The 17,745-nt window shown below is 37.4% G+C and overlaps 1 protein-coding gene and 1 long non-coding RNA gene across 3 annotated transcripts in view; one reads left to right on the forward strand and one right to left on the reverse strand.

Annotated features, from left to right (window-relative positions):
• The window catches only part of asic2 (acid-sensing (proton-gated) ion channel 2), a 358,414-nt gene that overhangs the window by 337,471 nt on the left and 3,198 nt on the right, over positions 1–17,745 (reverse strand). The window lies entirely within an intron of this gene.
• Positions 663–1,374, forward strand: LOC127952674 (uncharacterized). The gene is made up of 3 exons (XR_008153028.1): positions 663–838; positions 978–1,030; positions 1,131–1,374. It is a non-coding gene; the product is annotated as an uncharacterized LOC127952674 (long non-coding RNA).

Genomic DNA, 17,745 nt, shown 5'->3' on the forward strand with positions numbered 1-17,745 from the left:
AATCATAACGAAGCTGTTGCTCATAATCTCTTTCCAGTTGATGTCCTAATTTTATCAGCTCTTCCACAGTATTTACTCTGCTACGCAATTGACTGGCAAGGTATGGCTTAATATTCTTAAGTATCATCTTCACAATCTCACCCTCTGTAAAATCTGCCTTCCATCTTTTACAGAGAGCTCTGTAAGAAAACGCGAAGTCTCTAATGGATTCTGTGTCTCTTTGAATCCTAGTACGGACACGTTCAGCCAGTTCATCCTCATAATCCTCCGAAAGGAAAGCAGATAAAAATGCAGTCTCAAACTCATTCCAGGTGGTTATGGTGGACCGTCTGACTACCCACCAGTCTCGTGCTGTTCCGTACAAGACAGTACAGAAGGTAGCCAGGATGTCTGCATCTGTCAGGGGATGTATAGCCAAAAAATCCTGACATTTGGTTAGGTACAATAGGGGGTCTGCATCATCTGAAGGCCTTCCAAATGTGGGGAAGGTTAATTTAATATGGTCACTTTTAACCACAGATGTTAACGGAGGGGTTGAAGAAGTTGAAGGAGTCACTGGAGCAGAAGGAGATGGCTGGGATGAAATACTGATAGTGCTGGGACCTGGTGGCGTCAAGACGCTTAACTTTTGTTGATCTGCACTTTTGAAAATCCTTTCTCCACTTCACTTTTCAACCCTTTGAAACCGGTGAGACATTGATCAGTTTGAGTAACACATTGTTGGAGTTGTGAAGTTATCTTATTATGGCTTGTTTGGAAAGTGTTTTGAACAGCTTTGATGTCCTGCTGAACCTCTGCTTGGAGTTGATCAACCATGAATCGTAGTTCAGAAACCAAGGTAGATTCCACCTTCTGGAGTTCTTCCGTGATCATTAACTTCATCGCTTTAGTCAGGTTATCTGCTTCAGTCTCCTCATGTTGCTTAGTGGTAGTAAACAGGGTTAAAACTTGATTTTTGTTATCCTCCACTTTTGCAGCAAGATCAGCAATCTGGCTCTGGTGCTGAGAAGAGGTATCTTTCACTTCCTGGGTAAGTTCATTCACTCTTGTTTCTTGTCTTGCCATTAAGTCAAACAAGGTATCCCAGTTCCCTTGTACCCGAGCAGTGACTTCTTGTATTTGCCTTCCAGGAGTTGGTAGAATGTTGGGCAGTTCATGTTGTGCCACTGATGAATGAGTTCCACCTTCAGAAGAGGTGCAAAGTTGCATGTTATCCCCTTGTGTTGCCCAGGTGAGAGTTTGTACTGGAGTGCTCCCAGCCAGAGCAGGAGAGGACATGTGCACATGGGTTCCAGGATGAACAGGGCTGAGTGGAGTGGGGGTATGGTAGAACACCGGAGCACATGGAGGTGGTTCCAGAGGCATCCCCGGTCGCAGTGCAGGCGGCCAAACTGGAGTTGAGATGTCTGGTGGAGGCTCAATTTCCACAAAAGTAGATTGGGAGGGAGGGGTATGTGCCATGATTGCTGTGATTGAGTGCAAGAATGTTGAGTGTGAAAACCAATAAATATCAGTAAATGAGATGTGTTTCAGTTTGTTTGTCCCTGAAATTTATACTAAACAACAAAATACAACATTTCACAACTGTTCAATCAGTATTATCTCACAAACACCAAGTAAATCAAAAACAATAAGTATTCGCTTTCACTATTTTCACTATTTTCCACTATTCAAACAATTATCAATTACTGTGACACCTTAGAGAGAACACCTCTAATTGTTCATTTAGCGTTCACAGTATAAAAAAAAAAAACAATTTTCAAGATTAATTCAGACAATTTCATTGTTTCACTAATTTTCCCAAAAAAAAAAATAAAATATATATCAAGTTTTCAAATCACAATGTTTCAGAGGTGTGGTTTTTTTTTTTTTTTTCCTCAAAAGTGTTCAGTAGTTCACAGGGATTGTCAAAATCAAAAGCTCAAGTTTCAAGTGTTCAAGCAGGTTTCAATTCATGTCCCTGTTCGGGCGCCACTCTATAACGGTGGTAGCCGCCCCCAAAGTAAAATAACCATTTTAAAGGGGGGGAAAAAAAAAAACCTTCGGGCGCCAGACAGGATTAAACCTGTCAAAAATTATCTTTACCCAGGATAGCAGAAAAATAACCACCTGTTACACAACAAATAATAATAATCCCAGACTAAAGGTCATCAGGATATTTATTTCTTTCATATGTTCAAAATCATAACACAGAAAAACAAAATGGACAAAAAAAAATAAAACAAAATAAGAAATGACCACACGTTCCCACTAGCGGTCTCTCTCCGGAATCCGTGCCCGTGCCAGAAACCGACCGCGTCACGTTAATCCACGTTTGCAGATTCGTGTCCACATTCATTCACAAAAATGTCCATAAAAAAAAAAAAGAGAAAAAGAGAGAACAAAGAAAACACTGGATGAACATCTCATTCAGTTTCATTAAATCACACACATTAAATCAACAGCGTCAATAATTTTATCGGGCCACAATAATTATAAACAAAACACTAAGCACACAGAATGTGCGAATATGAAAGCTATGTGAATGGGTGCGTGCGTGTGTTGCAGTGTGTGAAATGGCGGCGCAAAGGTACTGACCACGTTTGCAGGTATTGAAGGCACCAATGAGTATCGCGGGTCACCAGACACCAAGATAGGTGGATAAGCAGTTTTTTCTTGTCTTCAACACTGCCCATGGAAGTTGGTCTGGAAGTGCAATGCTTCAGTCACGCACCAGACATCATACCCATGAAACAGCTGATTGACACACAGCCGTCTTTCCACCGTAAACTATCACTCATACGGGCTACCCTCATGTGCAAACAAACGGATGACGCTTCTGATTCAGGTATGACACGCTCCCTTTAAATACAATTCCCTTCGGCCGTTAATTGACACACTCCACCCAGAAATCACGCTAAAATGAAAGTGAAAGTAACCAATGTTATAGAACAGATTATTTTGTTTGCCACACTACTCTATAACGGTGGTAGCCGCCCCCAAAGTAAAATAACCATTTTAAAGGGGGGGGGGGGGGAACCTTCGGGCGCCAGACAGGATTAAACCTGTCAAAAATTATCTTTACCCAGGATAGCAGAAAAATAACCACCTGTTACACAACAAATAATAATAATCCCAGACTAAAGGTCATCAGGATATTTATTTCTTTCATATGTTCAAAATCATAACACAGAAAAACAAAATGGACAAAAAAAAAATAAAACAAAATAAGAAATGACCACACGTTCCCACTAGCGGTCTCTCTCCGGAATCCGTGCCCGTGCCAGAAACCGACCGCGTCACGCTAATCCACGTTTGCAGATTCGTGTCCACATTCATTCACAAAAATGTCCATAAAAAAAAAAAGAGAAAAAGAGAGAACAAAGAAAACACTGGATGAACATCTCATTCAGTTTCATTAAATCACACACATTAAATCAACAGCGTCAATAATTTTATCGGGCCACAATAATTATAAACAAAACACTAAGCACACAGAATGTGCGAATATGAAAGCTATGTGAATGGGTGCGTGCGTGTGTTGCAGTGTGTGAAATGGCGGCGCAAAGGTACTGACCACGTTTGCAGGTATTGAAGGCACCAATGAGTATCGCGGGTCACCAGACACCAAGATAGGTGGATAAGCAGTTTTTTCTTGTCTTCAGCACTGCCCATGGAAGTTGGTCTGGAAGTGCAATGCTTCAGTCACGCACCAGACATCATACCCATGAAACAGCTGATTGACACACAGCCGTCTTTCCACCGTAAACTATCACTCATACGGGCTACCCTCATGTGCAAACAAACGGATGACGCTTCTGATTCAGGTATGACACGCTCCCTTTAAATACAATTCCCTTCGGCCGTTAATTGACACACTCCACCCAGAAATCACGCTAAAATGAAAGTGAAAGTAACCAATGTTATAGAACAGATTATTTTGTTTGCCACAGGCAGGTGCCAAATCCTGCTGGAAAATGAAATTAGCATCTTCAAAAAGCTGAAAACTTAACACTAGACTTCAAACAGCTTGGGCTATGAGCTTCTCCACCCTTCCTCCAGAATCTAGGACACTTGGTTTCCAAATGAAATACAAAACTTGCTCTCATCTGAAAAGAGGACTTTGGACCAATGGCAACAGTCCAGGTCTTCTTCTCTTTAGCCCAGGTAAGACGCCTCTGATGTTGTCTGTGCTTCAGCAAATTCCTTGACACATCTGTGTGTGGTGGCTCTTGATGTCTTGACCCCTGCCTCAGTCCATTCCTTGTGAAGTTCAGATTCTTGAATCGATTTTGCTTGACAATCCTTACAAGGCTGCAGTTCTCTCAGTTGGTTGTTCATCTTTTTCTTCCAAACTTTTTCCTTCCACTCAACTTTCTGTTAACGTGCTTGGATACAGCACTCTGTGAACAGCCAGCTTCTTTGGCAATGAATGTTTGAGCCTTGTGAAGGGTGTCAATGATTGTCTTCTGGACAACTGTCAGATCAGCAGTCTTCCCCATGATTGTGTAGACCAGTGAACCAAACTGAGAGACCATTTTGGGGAAATGGAAAGGAAAGCTTTGCATGTGCTTTGATCTGATTAGCTGATTGGCATGTCATCATTTGTTGAGATCGGTTAAAAAAAATTATAAAAAATAAATATATGAAATACATTTCATGCATCTAAACATTTTATGAAAACAGAATAAATTTGCTATTGTTTTATTTTGTTTTATGTAAAGCATTCTCTTTAACCCTATACATCTTATAATATTTGATACACAACATTCTAAGGCCTCAAAATTATCAACATAATTAAAGCTCTATTGAAAAACCTGTTGTAATCTTCTACATGCCTTCTGTCATCTGAGTCTGTCATCACTTTTTTAACAAGTAAAAGGCCTTTTAGTATAACTGTAAGAATGTCTAACATCACATTGTGGTAACTGCTTTAATGCTTTAATGATTTTTATAAAGCAAGCATAAGAACAGTATTACTGAAGATGAACATAATAAGTAATTTAAGATAACTTGATTGTCCAATCATTTGTTTATCTTTAAATCTTATTGTATTACAGTGCATTATATGTTTTTTCTCATCCCATTAAAAACTACAGATTTGATCATAAAACTAAGCATTTAAATACTGTATTATTATTGGATTTACATTCAAGCACCAGAATTTTATCTTTCTTTTCGACCACATAAATATTAGCAACTGCATCAAATTGCAATTGCAATTGCAATCAATTTTTATCTGTGGTATGAGTACTGGGTATGAGCTGCATATTATCTTATATCATTATCTCCGTGAGCCATAAAAGCCTGATGTATTAAATATGACACTCAAAAAAAATAAAAAAAATGAAACATTTTATTATAAATTATGTTGTCGAAATTATTTTGTTTAAAGGTTCAATAATAATAATTATCTGTTACACAAAAATAAATGGACTTTTATATAATAATAATAAGCTTTACAGTGTTAAGGACACAGACATAGTAAAGAGTATAACTCTGTCAATTGCATATTCCCTTTAAAGATGAACTGAAACAGACCTAAAAAAAAAAAAAAAAAAAAGCAGCAGCAGAAGAAAGTGGTGAGAAGTTCTAAGAGCAGACAATGAAAAATCACTGTGAGACAGAGACAATGAAAAAAGACACAATGTCTGATTCAAGGAAAAACAAAATGTCAGAGGTCATGTGACAAGACATGATTTGTCTGCTAGATCCCAGTGAAAGTCATTGAAATGTCAAAGTATGTACTCATACATAATATAGTATTCTTATGATGTTACTGTAATGTTAAGCGTCTCTACAGTTCCTCTGGATCATCAGGAACAGATATTTGTCCTTGAGGAAGAGACAAATCAGGTATTTATCGGCATCAATTGTGTTGAGACACATTAGGTTTGGTGGAGATGCATGTTTGGCTTTCTGGAGTAATATAACATCCCTTTCTCTGCATTTGACATAGTGTAATAAAGAGAGTCAGGCAGTTTAGGAGACAGCTGTGTCCTGGATATAAAAAACACTGTGTGTCTTTATCTGTCCTGTCGGTGGAGCTTCTGGTTAAATTCCAAGTAAATTAAGCTTTTTCTTTAACTAGACTAATGTTTTCCAGATCCGGTGCCAGCTCACATTTATAAAGTGTAAATATGAGATTTCAGTAGTAACAAAAAATTTTTTTTTTGTCTTTCTAAACAGGCCTAACATTAGCCTCTCCAGAAGCCACAAGTCAATGTGATTTCAAAAGTGTGTGTCCAAGTAAAACTCTCAGTGAATATCAACACCATCAATAAATCCTGAAGACCACAAATCAGAAAAATCTGTTATTGCGACCTTCCACCTAGGGCTGCACAATTAATCAAATTTCTAATCGCGATTACAATTATGGATGCCACAATTACGTAAGTAGTTCATTCCCTGAAGTACTCGTTTTCAAGTTTTCCAGTAATGTTTCTGATTCGTAAATCTTCAATTAAAGATTTTTTTCAGTCCCTGTGGAGATACGTGGTTCTGAAAAATACTTCCAGAACCAAGGCTGCTGAAAAAGTGGGCGGACACTGCTGGCTTGCGAAGTATTGCCTCATTTATTGAAATTGCTTCACAGAAGTTCCTTGCTTTGATAGGCTGGGTAAAAAGAAATAGGCAGGCACAGTCCCCTAAAGATTGATCTTCCATTTCCACTTTAAATGGGCCATCCTGAAACACATCAGAGCCCAAATCCCATCAGGCGATGCGCACTCAACATTACATCTGTTGTTTTATGCAGCATACTGTATCTATAGCCTATCGCAAAGCTCAGCAATGAATCCCAGTCTCTCCAAATTTGTTTTTCAGTGCTGGCACTCCACAGCTCTACAGGGCCACGGCAAAAGAAAATAAATATTATGATGCTCAACTTGTGGGAGTGAATTTAATGTAATGAGATAAACAGACCACGTAGAACAAAATAATGGTGAGAAAACTAATTTACTGCGTCGTGTCTCACATTATGACACAAACGATTCACAAATAAATGAGCTGGTTCTTTCAGTGAACTGTTCAAGGGATGGTTTTATAACAAATCCTTCACTGAATCTGAACTTACTGAACTTACTGAACCACAAGTCACATACAACTTGAAATGAAGCATGAAATTATTTATGTACTAAAAGTTTGTGAAACTTAAAGTAACATCCATTACTTTACTATTGTTTATATGATAATGTATTCTGGTTACATTCAACTAAAACCTACGGAAGAGGATTAGGGCCAAGCAATAATAAAAAAAAATAAAACAATCTTGAGATTAAAGTCATTATATTGCGAGATTAAAATCGTTACATTTCGAGACAAAAAGTTGAAATACAATCTTGAGAATAAACTCATTAAATTTTGAGAATAAAGTAATTGTGTTTCGAGAAAAGAAATCGTTACATTTCAAGAAAAAAAGTCAAAATAATTGTGAGAATAAACTCATTTAATTTCGAGAATAAGGTCGTTGCATTTCAAGAAAAAAAAAGTCGTTAAATTTAGATAAAAAAAAATAAATCGAGAGAATAAACGTATAATTATAAAATAATTTTGAGAATAAAGTCGTTGTGTTTCGAGAAAAAAAGTCAAAATGAAAAGTAGAGAATAACGCATTCGACCAGTGTTAATTAGATAGCCTACTGATAGAGGACATGGCAGAGTTGGATCACTTAGTCAAGCTATATTTGAAACTTTCTTTCAGTAACAAAGAAATACTATCAAATGAATGAATGAATAATAATTAGCATATGAATTTAAAGAGAATTTGCAAGCGGCTAGGTCTTTTTAGAAGAAAAAATCTGTCCAATTTGCGCAATGTAGGCTACTCGCTTTTGTCCAACATGAAATGACAACCAGTGGACAAATGCAAGGTTATCACTGGCTTCACCCAAATGCACTCTGGCATATGGACAACTATGATACATTAAACTGTACGGAATTGCAATTAATGGCATGTAATATAATGAGTTAATTCTCAAGATTATATTTCAACTTTTTTTCTCGAAAATCAACGACTTTATTCTCAATATTTAATGAGCTTATTCTAAAGATTGTATTTCTACTTTTTTTCTTGAAATTTAATGAGTTTAATCTCGCAATAAAATTACTTTAATCTCTAGATGGTTTTATTTTTTTTAATCCTTTTCCGTAAAAAACAAATCTAAAACTATTAATTGAAATTAAAATTAAATAATTATAGGGGTGCTCCGATCACGATCGGCCGATCGTTATGCGCATCTCGTCAGTAAAGCCGGTTTTCTAATCAGCGGTTAATTCCACAAGGTGCGTGATTTCACATAGAGCAGCTGTTACTACACAGAGCCGTTGTTAATAGAGAAGATGCGCAAATCACGTAAATTTTCAGCGTTTATTGGCGCATCTTCTCTATTAACAACGGCTCTGTGTAGTAACAGCTGCTCTATGTGAAATCACGCACCTGGTGGAATTAACCGCTGATTAGAGAACCGGCTTTACTGACGAGTTGCGCATTAACGATCGGCCGATCGTGATCGGAGCACCCCTAAATAATTATATGAATAATTAAAAACTATATGAAAACCTTAAACTTAAAATAAATCAATAAATGAAAACCTACAATTAAAATAAACCTAAATAGACATTAAAAAACTAATAAAAAACACAAAAGAATATCACAAAATGATAAAAAAAAAACTAAAATTAAAATGAAAACTGAAAAATAATCAAATAAAAAGTTAATTCATAACATAGCTATGAATTACACATCTACAAATTTATAGGTTACAAAAAAATTATAATTGTTGTTCAAAGACCTTTGTAAGACATACACAAATAAAATGAATACCATACGAGTGGGGTAGGGGAATGTCTATCATATTAAACTGTAAAATGACTATAAAGCATGAATTATGCTTACAGTTTTCACAAAAACAGAACATTTTATAAAATGAGAAACTTCCCATTCAAGTCAAAAGTATCAATTCTTATATTAATTTAAACAATTATTATCAATCAATATATTTATTGACTAACATATAAATATATTTTACATAAAGCCATATCGCAATTCTTGTCTTTCCGTCCCTAAATGTAAGACCTCTTGAAAACATTTTCTTGTACCAAGAGTTTTGATGGCCTTTAATTTGATAAAACTACATTTAAAACTTGAAGACTTTTAAGGATCTGCACAAACCTGCATATATAGTTAATTTTAGGTGCAATGGAGGTAAACCAGGGGCTCCATGATATAAAAATAACATTCCGTAGGAAACCTGCCCACCACACACATTTTTCCACCCTGTTTCATCACCTCTTCTCCTACTCTTCCAATGTCTTTTGCTTGCTTTTCTCTACTTTCTTTTCTCTGATTCCCAAAGAATGAATGTAGGAGTCTGAATTGCCTGTCCACTTGTCTTTCAGTAGAAGGAAAAACCTTACAACTCTTTTCAATCAGTCACGCTCGCGTTTCTGTGAAAAGACTCTCTGAAGACAGACAGAAACTAGCCTACATATTAAAACAACCTCTCTCCTTTTTCCAGTCACAGGCTATTCTTCTTCGCATGAGTGTGTTTATTGGCTGACAGCTGCAAATTAAACGCAGTGTGCTGATATAAGAATTGACGTTCAATTTCACCTGGCAATTACACAAGCATTGCAAGACCCAGTAGCACCCTGAAACATAAATAACTCATCTGGATCCATTTCTTCAATTGAGGGAGCACAATATGTGGGCCAAAGAAATTAATATAGTCTTGAATCAACCTTGGCGCATCAAACATTTCCAGACATTGCATAGGAAATGTGCATGTATGGTTTTACGATTCAGACTTTAACCAGCAACTCACATCCAACTCGTGTCGACTGAACTGCAACTGCAACTCAACTTTTGTCATGTCCAAACTGAAATAAACCGAATTCACAGAATGAATAAAATGATGAATTAGGCTCCTGAAAAGCACTAAAAGAAGAAATGTTTTTGTACATTTGAACAAGAATTGTTACATTTCTTTCTATTTCCATCCCTAATCAGAGCCCAGACCTTTAACTACCAAGAATGCTCCACAGAGCGATAAAAAGATAATTGTCACTGAAATTTTCAGGAACATTACAATAGGTGCAGAGCACAAAGGCATATCAATAATGCTATTTCATACAGATGAATAAAACAAAATATAAAAATAAAAAATAAAAAAAAATTATGCAATGTGTGACACACGATGATAAAGACAAAGCAAGCATGCATTTTTCAATTCTGTGTGTGCTTTATGGCACACTTATCTTTTAAAGTGCTAGGGCTGGATTTAATTTAGATCTGATCTTCAAAAACTGTAACTTAATCCTATTTTGTTAGGTGATTAAAGGAAAAGTATCCTCTAGTAAACAAAAAGAGCGCAGCTGGATCAGTCTTCCTTGCCTTCGGGGGATTGCTATTCAAGCAAGTGAAGATTTTGACAAAGTGCTTGTAATTCTAAAAGGCCAAAACGAAGGAAAGGTTAAACTCAGCTGGATGAACACAATGTGTGTAAAGATATTCCTGAATGGCACGTCATCTTCAAATCAATAGATGTGATCATCAAAGCCCAATAACAGCCCTAATCACACACAAACACTGCCAAGACAACACTGCTGCTACAAAGTCATGAGAATGTCTGAAACATTACTTTAGAGAGCCCTATCGTCCTACTTCTTAACTCTTTCTGAATGTATGTCTAAATCTCACTCTCTCTCTCTCTCTCGAGCTGCTAGTCACAAAAAGTAAAACAAATGTACCCATTATGCAAGAAATGTCTGTTTCTTAACAGTAGCTCACTTTTTGACATTCAAAACCCCTGCTGCTTACTGCTTTATACTCCCTACTGCTTTAATGTCTAGTTCCATTGAAAGGAGAACTGCTTCTTTCCCACTAATACATCTCTAATCTTCACATACACATGGATTTCTATTATTTAGACAATTAAAATACATTTGGGCTGCTTTTACTAGTCCTATTATGTAGTAGTGAAATAACTGGTTATTGCACATTGTTGTTGTTGATGCTGCAATAATTATTAACTGTGACGTGTGTAAAATGTTAGTACAGTGATGGTACCAGACTGTAATTTCACACAGCGTAGTTACAAGAACTAGTCAGCATGGTGGTTCCTAGAGAACCAATTTCTTCTTAGGGCCATTTTCTTGTCTGTATTCACACCAGCAGCAGGAAGTCCGGGTTCACACCGCAAGTTTCAGCAGAGCAGAAGCAGCGCGTTAGCAGCAGGTAGGCAGAGCAGAAGCAGCGCGCGCCTATTTTGCTTTCACACCGGCAGCGGAGGCAGCGCGCAACTGAACAGCAGATTTTGGTCAGAGTGCTCTATAATGGGTACGTTCGCATTGCTTTATTTCCCATTTAAAATACATTTAAATAAAAAGACTAGGCAAGAAGCTTTTTTAATTAATAATTTAATTGTTTCTTTTGTTGGACCTTTGTTTTGCTGTCTTTGTTTTCCGTGCAGTACGTGTTGTTGATAGAAGAAAGGCCATCGCGCTATATTTGTTATTAAGGAGACTAAAAAGACCCAGACTTTGGGTTCATCCCATTAACCGACGTAGGAGAGAACATGGTGCATATTACCATCTTGTCACTGGGTTTGTTTGCAATCAAATTTACCAAAAAACACCCTGAAAACCAATTTAATAAACGGTTTTAAATTATGTGTATTGTAAATGGTTCACAGCCTTGACTTCCTGCTCATCTTGAAATCAGCATTTACTTGTTTATTATATATGAATGTATCACCTGCTTTTGTTATTTATGTGCTTATGTGTAATTTAGAAATTGTAAATAAATGGTTCCAATTGAATCAATTTTGAATCAAATATTGAGTTGTTTGCTCGTGTGCCAGCGAAAGCGTCAAAAACACTATAATAGCTATAAGACTATAAGAGCCGCTGCAACTTCATCCCATGCTTTTTCCTGCTTTTTTTTTTTTTTTGTGCAGTTAGAGCACTTTTTGTGTGAAATCATATTTATTTTGTCCATCAAAGGTGTACTTTCACTTTAACTGAGCATCAGCAGCGCTGCAAAAATAGACCCAGCGCCGAAACGATCGCGGCACTGCTGCTTCTGCTCTGCTTCTGCAACGCTCTGCCGCGCAGCTTCTGCGTGCGGTGTGAACGCTCTCATCTGTTAACATAGGCACCGAAAAAAATACGCGCTGCTTCTGCTCTGCTGCAGCTTGCGGTGTGAACCCGGCCTAAATAGTGACGTCTTTAAGATCGCCATTTACAAACATCAGCAATTGGTGATTTGAGGACATGTTGGTCTGAGTTGTTTTTGTTGTGTCGTGGGTTTTGTTTAGTGGAGATGGAATGTACAGTAAATGCACAATTTACGTGATTAAAAGAGTGCAAAAAATCTGACTAAATCTTTTATGACAACTTGCAGTGTTACATTTTAGCACAACACACTGCTGCAGACAACCGGTAATTGCTGTTATTATCACTTAATGGAGTATATATTTTTAGACAGCGTTTTAAAAATTCCAGGTAGCCGGTGTTTTGTATGCGTTTGGCCAATCAGTGCATACTTATGTCACTGAAAGTTCCTATAGAACTGTTATAGACCCTACTCTGAAGTAGAAGCTAAATCAGGTCCCTCAAACAGTTCCTAGAACTAAATAGAATACATTCCTAGTTCCTAAGGTGTGAACACACCAAAAAGCGTGAAATTCCTCTATGAAAAGGTTCATCCAGTGCAAAAGTGCCTGCTATCATACTTACCAAAACTAAATTAGACATGTATGGTATTAACATGATCCAAAAATGTTTCCCAGTCCTATGCTGACATTTATGTAAAGAACCCCATATATAATACAAGGGAAGAAGAAAACAAAATAATAAATTCCACAAATCATGACCACGATAGAGTGAATTAGTACAGCATGGCCGTGATTCACCTAAAACACTGCTACACTTGAACTAGAACAGGGGTTAGAGTGACACGTAACATGAGAAGAAAGAAGTGAACAAAAAATACACACACACACACTTTTAAAAGTGCTTCAAAGGAAAGAACAGGAAGCTGTCGACATTGCAGGTGGCTCCTGAGAGCACTAAAAACTTTAGACCAAAACTGAGCATTATAAATCCAGCCAGCAATCTTACCATAGATCGAAAAGGCACCCCAGAGCTTCCTCCCTGGGCTATTTCCTCTGGTCCGTTTTGCTTTGTAAAGCCTATAAGCCTTCAGCAATTATCTGAGAAGATCTGAATAAAACTCTGGTGGCCCTGGCTTGTTTTAGAAAAACGTAAAGTCATGGAGGAGGCTGCAGCTCTTACAACCCAAGGACTGTGTTTAATACTACTTTTGACACTGCATTATAAGAAAACAACACATTTTCCCCAACCGTCGACAGCAGTGAGAGCCCTGGAGCAGGGTCATTGCAGGATGTAAGTGAAAACTCAATACTCATGGCATCAGCATACTACAAATGAGTCACAACAGAGAGGAGCGCAGGAGGACACAGAGTCAAAATCACAGACAACGCCACGGGGAAGCACCGTGACTCACCACATCTAAAATACACGATCGAAACCATATAATTACCGAGTGCTGTTGTGGTCAATACACAATCATAGGAAGAATCAAAAAGATGGAAATGTTCACTAACATTACAGAGAGGTGGCTGTCCTCTCTCATGCTCTTTACTGAGGTGGTGTTGCATTGTGGGATGTGAAGGGGCTTTAGACTTGTATCACAGTATCACTTCAACTTCACGTGTAAATGAGGATGTCAGAACGGTCTTCAGTGTCATTCGTGACCAGTCTAAATGAAGAAGTAGTGTACATAACACAGCGTGACATAAAAGACAGTTGAGGTCACACAGTCTGGCTTGGCTTTCACCCTACAGTAAAATTACTCTCATATTGCCAGTAATTTCATAAGAAAGTGTAGAAGCGACAGGAAAGATGAATGAACCAATTGGGAATTGGAAAAAGCTAGAGTCAAACTCGGGTCACCTGCACATAATCATCACTACACAGTATGCCAGAGCCTGTATCATCAGGCCATGTGTCCTACAAACACTCATAAGATATATTTAACCTTGTTTCATCATTAAAATCTGATTATGAACACCAGTGACGAAACACTAATTTAGCATAAAATGTAGCAAGTGAAGAAAAGACTTGCTTGATAAAGTATTAACTGTTTTAAAAAATATAACTGTACAGTGTTTTCATGGTCTCAGAGAGGATCAGTTCGCAGGAAATGCAGTGAACTCCATCTCTGCATCTGTTAGTTCATCTCTGCATCATTTGGCAATGCAATGTGCTCCAGTTATGCTGTATTTGTACATAATATCCAACATTACATGGACAGACAATTACAGCAGTCACTACATTTGTAATGAAATGTGTTTGTAAACCGGTAGTCACAGAACCATAAAAGGCTTCCCTGCAGTTTTTTTGTCAAAATAAAAGCTTGAGGGTGTGAATGAAAATCGTGAGAGATTTTTACTACTAGAAAAACACTGCATATATGTATTTATTTTTATTTAACAATGCAATTGTAAGTTAATTTTATTCTATAATAATCATAATAATACTAGTAGTATTATTAATGTATTATCATTATTGTAACATTCTAATATAATATAATCAAGCTACCAAATTTCACACAACAGATTCACTTGCTTAGAAAATATTTTTTATTTTTTTATTATGGTCAAAGGTAATTTAACTTCAAATTAACCGTTCAAATTGTATGTCCTTAATTTTGAGGCAGCTTTTCCCTGAAGTATTGAAAAATAGGACAAATTAGTTACAAATTTCTAGTGACAACACTTGCATTAACCTATAAGACCTACTCATAATACAAAACTAACACAGATATGAAACATGAAACTGTTGCTGGTTGACATTTTCTTCATTTCTTTTTCATTTCGATTCCATTTGAGGGATAGACGACTCAAACCAATGATTGAGCAAAAAACAGCACTTAACTATTACAAAGAAAGTATGTCTTCATCCAGGCTTGTGGAATCAGTATGAGTGCTTCTATATTCTTTAGTGACAGACTATTAGCATACATTAGCAGCTACTGTATCAGCCCACATGCAGGGCAGAAGGAACATGCAGACATAATACACATAATTTCCTGTTCACGCTCGGCTCTGCATGTGAAGAATTTCATCAGGTCATGCCATAACAGACTGACTCCTGCCTTTGATATCTGCTGCCTACAGTACATGTGAAGCACTTATATTTAAAATGGAGGAAATCTTCAAAGTAAAGCGGCTTGCACAGCCATTTGATGTCCTGGCCTCTCTGTGTGTGATAACACACGGCCTGTCGGTGGACAGAGGGTCACGACAATACAGCAAGGGCAATACAGTAATATAGACGGGATGTACATTTGACTCAAGTGATAATATGTTCATTCTCGGAGATAATATGTATCCTCATATTCTGAAGATACATATAAAGTAGCTTACATCATACAGTGGTTACAATCAAAGAAGTGTATAATACCCACAGAAATATGTCTGTTAGCTTTTTTAAGTTGTAAAACATATCCTGTTAAATAACACAAGAAATAGGTTTACCAAACAGATGGGTGTTTTTTTTATCGGAAATTGTAGACATTATCTACACATAATGCAGTGGTCAATCAGTCACAGCTTTTACCATACATGGTAAGGTAACTTGATGTTAGCCAATTAACAAGTTTTTACTGTGGGATTTTTATAGTTTTTTTTCTGTAAACACTACTAACAATTTTACACAAATTTGAATGGTCATTACTTGCATTACTATATCTGATCCTCTAAACCAGTGGTTCTCAAACCTCTCCATGAAGTACCCCCAAGCACTGCACATTTTGTATGTCTCCCTATATCTGACACACCCACTTCAGGTCTTGTCTTCACTAATGAGCTAATGAGTTAAATCAGGTGTGATAATTGAGGGAGACATGCAACATGTGCAGGGCAGGGGGTACTCCAGGACAGGTTTGAAAACCACTGGTTTAAATGATCATCCAAGCTGGAAATGCCATGCGACTAATTACTTACATGATTAAGATCAGATTGACGGAATCTTGCAAAAATATATTCACACACAGTGTAACCTCCTTTACTGTAAATGCCAACTCTCCTAAGTAGAAAGTCCAATTAACTTAGGCAAATTGGTTTGTTCAGACAATTCTTTTTAACTAACCAGTAGAAATTCAGGACCAGAAAGTCATGATACATGATATTTGTTTACATTATATATTTTTTTACTTAAAAAATTGTTTCATCATTAATAGTTAAGAGATGTTTTCAATGTTTTGCCACATTAGTTGTATTACAGTAAATTATTTAATACAAATTAATAGAGGTGCTCCGATCACGATCGGCCGATTGTTATGCGCATCTCGTCAGTAAAGCCGGTTCTCTAATCAGCGGATAATTCCATCAGGTGCGTGATTTCACATAGAGCAGCTGTTACTACACAGAGCCGTTGTTAATAGAAAAGATGCGCAAATCCACTTCATTTTCAGCGTTTTTTGGCGCATCTTCTCAGTTAACAACGGCTCTGTGTAGTAATACTTAATTAATCGATCCAAATCAGTCCATGTATCAGATACTGCCACATATTGCATAATCATTCTGATATAAAAATAAATGTCACTTAATAGCTTCAATATAGCGAACTACTTTTTGTTAGAAACCAGCAAGAACACTATAATGCCTGTTTGCTGCAAACATTGACTCTTACTATACATCATCAATGAAAACAAGAAGAGAAAGCACAAAGCAACAGAAAGCAAGCTGGTGCATGGCATGAGTGTGCAAGTTTGTTTATAATGTGCTTGCGTGCGGTTCGAAGCACTGAGAGCCCACGTGTAGTGACTGAGGCTGGATAAACAGACCTCAACCCCTGAGGAGAACAGCAGCACTCCAACTGAGTATCACACCAACTATCAACACTCATCATCTCAGCCCTCAGTGCTGAGAAAAACACATTCTTCACACACAGCTGCGGCCAGCATTTACATCTTTACCCCACTAAACCACTAAAACCACTTCAACCAGTTCGAGAATATCCTAGAGTGACAGCTTTCTTCAAATATTTAGTGCAACAACTAGTCAATTAAATTTCTGATGTATAAAAGTAAATGGCTCTGTCTCACGAACCATTCCTTGTTGCCGTAGGCATGCTGCTGACACTGAGGCTGCTCAATTTGTAGTCAGCAAATAATGGTTCCAAAGATACTTTGAAAAGGTTTTGTTTGCGTCTTTCATGGCCAAAATGTATTGCGCTGAACTCAGCGAAAAATGTAGACAAAGGATCGAGGGAGCTGCTGATAAAAGCTACATAAATGAGTTTTTTTATGCCAGAATCATTAGCAGGCTACATGTAAACAACAGAACGAGACGAGAGCGTCAGCGAGTCTCATGAGGTTCACATGAGGCCCAGAACGTGCCTGAGTGGCTGTTAAGAAAGTTGCTGCCTGTGAAGATCAGTGCCTTATGAGATTCTGTTTCAGTTATGATGCAGTTTATGTAGGCGGTAGCCATCAGCGGTGGGTTTTGAGACAGAGCCATAATGTCTTAAACATCATTTCTAGAGAAAACCAGTTTCTAAAGTAGAACATGTTGTGAATCCTTGTAGCGTTCTTGACATTCAAAACACTATCAATCAGTCCATTGCTTTACATAACTGAAGATCTAAAGGTCCCTGGTTCGATCCCGGGTTTCGGCAAAAGCTCCCACTCTTTGTGGGGGAGTCGTGTCCTAGTGGTTAGAGAGTTTGACTCCTAAC

This window comes from Carassius gibelio, chromosome B3 (genome assembly GCF_023724105.1).
Source record: "Carassius gibelio isolate Cgi1373 ecotype wild population from Czech Republic chromosome B3, carGib1.2-hapl.c, whole genome shotgun sequence".
Taxonomy (NCBI): domain Eukaryota; kingdom Metazoa; phylum Chordata; class Actinopteri; order Cypriniformes; family Cyprinidae; genus Carassius; species Carassius gibelio.